This window comes from Onychostruthus taczanowskii, unplaced genomic scaffold, assembly GCF_017590055.1.
Source record: "Onychostruthus taczanowskii isolate IOZ18803 unplaced genomic scaffold, ASM1759005v1 scaffold61, whole genome shotgun sequence".
NCBI lineage: Eukaryota > Metazoa > Chordata > Aves > Passeriformes > Passeridae > Onychostruthus > Onychostruthus taczanowskii.
This window is the reverse complement of record NW_024503790.1, coordinates 2,879,092-2,881,724: the sequence shown is the minus strand read 5'-3', so window position 1 is coordinate 2,881,724 and position 2,633 is coordinate 2,879,092.

Sequence of the window (2,633 nt, the reverse complement as noted above, 5' to 3'; positions counted from 1 at the left end):
AGCGGGGGCCGCTGCAGCCTGCAGGGAGCGAACGCTCCCGGCGGCACTCGGCTCCGGCAGCGGGGCCTGCCTCCAGCAGCCTCGGGGTCAGCAATGGGGGACCAGCAGGACCAGCGGGGTCCCCTGCACTGAGGAGGCCGCGCCTCGAGTGCCGGGTCCGGGTCTGGGCCCACAATCCAGGGTGGATGTTGAGGGCCTGGAGCGTGTCCAGAGAAGGGCAACAAGGCTGGTGAGGGGTCTGGGACACAAGTCCTGTGAGGAGGGCTGAGGGAGCTGGGGTTGTTGAGCCTGGAGAGGAGGAGGCTCAGCACAGCCCTCATCACTCCCCACAGAGCTGGGGTTGTTGAGCCTGGAGAAGGCTCAGCACAGCCCTCATCACTCCCCACAGAGCTGGGGTTGTTGAGCCTGGAGAGGAGGAGGCTCAGGGCAGCCCTCATCACTCCCCACAGAGCTGGGGTTGTTTATCCTGGAGAGGAGGAGGCTCAGCACAGCCCTCATCGCTCCCACAGAGCTGGGGTTGTTGAGCCTGGAGGAGGCTCAGCGCAGCCCTCATCGCTCCCCACAGCTCCCTGCGAGGAGGGTGCAGCCAGGGGGGATCAGGAAGAAGAGGACACAGCCTTAAGCTGTTCCAGGAGAGGTTTAGGAAGAAGTTCTTCACAAAGGGTGGTCAGGTGTTGCAATGAGCTGCCCAGGGAAGTGGAGTCACCATCCCTGGAGGTGTTTAGGAAAGGCTGGATGTGGCACTCAGTGCCATGGCCTGGGTGCCAAGGAGGTGCTGGGTCATGGGTTGGACCTGATCTCCAGGTCTTTTCCAATTGTTTCTGTGATTGTCTCTCTGAGAAACAATATTCAGTTGCAGGTAATTGGTAGTGCTTTGGTTTCCCGTGGCTTTCTGCCTATTCATTTGTGTTGGGTCTGCACAACTGCTTTATAAACGTGGAAATGTGCTTGGAAGCTGATGAGCTTCCAATGCAAAATAAAACCTACAGTGCTTGTAGATCTCACACACTGGAACTGTGGGGCTTTCTGTGAAGCTCTGGTTCAGGTTTGCATGTAATAGTGAAATTAAAACTTGGCACTACTTTCAGGCTCATTTAGAGAAATTGTCCCTAGGTTATGTAACAATTAAAGGACCAAATTATCCTTCAGTGCTTGCATTCTTCAAAAAAAGGCAAATATTTTAGAATCCTGTAGCAGTCAAGAGGTACCAGTGAAGTCAGCTGGCCTAGAAATTATTTCATGTGTCCTTGGTATGAAAATGCATTGAAGTTTCACAACAAAAAGGCAAACATAACTTACTGTGACCTGTTTTCTAGCCTTGGGACAAGATTAAATTTGAACTGGTGACAGGTATCAGAGTATTTGCTTAAGCAAACAGAGTAAAAGTTAAGTCTTTTGGAATGTTCAGTCACCCATTTCTGCATGATTTGCATGATAAAATCTCAAAGAATGGAATAGAAACACTTTTCATATGTAAAGTAACAATCATCAAGTTCTTCCAGAATGTTCTATCTTCATACTGAAATGTTCTGCAGATTTTTTCCGTAAGTTAGGTGGAGTAAAAAGGCAAATTTATCATCTTAAAGGCAGTTTTCTGATGGTATCCCAAACATATTAAGCTACAATTGCATTTCCTTAATCCAAACATTTTGAAAGTAAAATTGCTTTTAGTTGAAGTTCTGTCACTACTGATGCCATAATATTTTGTTTACTAGCAGAGCAGTTCTAGTCAGAGGCCACAAGTAACATTTTTTTGGGTCTTTTTGTCTCTCCTTGCAAATCCTTTCAATTTCTTAGCGACACTTAAACTTATTCCTGTTTTTAAATAAATTTTTCATGTGTAGACTTCGAGTTATTTTTAGCTATTTCTTGGCTATTGTCTCCAAATACTTAAGAGAGGTCTTAGTCCTGGATTGTCCTGTTTGTGCTTTTAAAGATTAGTTTTTCTCTCTGACTTATGAAGCTTCCTTATTTTTCAATGACTTGCAGATAATGAGCCTTGGCAATGAGATCTTCAGATGTCTTGTAGAGCTCCAGGATGCTGATTCAGTAATATCCCACTTCTAGTACTACTTTTTAAATGTCACTCTGAGTTTGTTTTAAGCTATGACATGATATGCATCATATCTGGCATTCCAAAAAAGCAATAACTCTGAGAAATACCTACCTTTTCTGTATTACTGTTGGGAGATTTTACCCTATGAATGTCATAATGGACAATCTGATTATTACAGACATTTTCATAGATAGATGCATTTGTTTTTGTACTAATATACACTTTTGATTGTCTTTGTCTGCTGGAAAGTAGGTTGTTTTGGTTTGGGTTTCCTTTCCAGTTCCCCACTGCCTCTTACTTCTGTTATCTGTTTCCCAAGCTGGTTACGTATAGTTGCTGCTATTTTTAGCTTCTTTCTGGCTTTCATTAATCTTGAATTTCCAAGATTGTCATTATGACATTTGGGATAAATGTTTTCTAATTAAATTCACCTCTTTTGAACTGCCCTGATTTAAAGGATCTATCTAAGAAAAGGCATATTCTAAATATAATGTCATTGCTAAAGATGCACCTTTTCCTGACACAGATATAGTCAGCAGCTCGAGGTTTGGCTACAAACCTACTTAGTTTCTTGTTT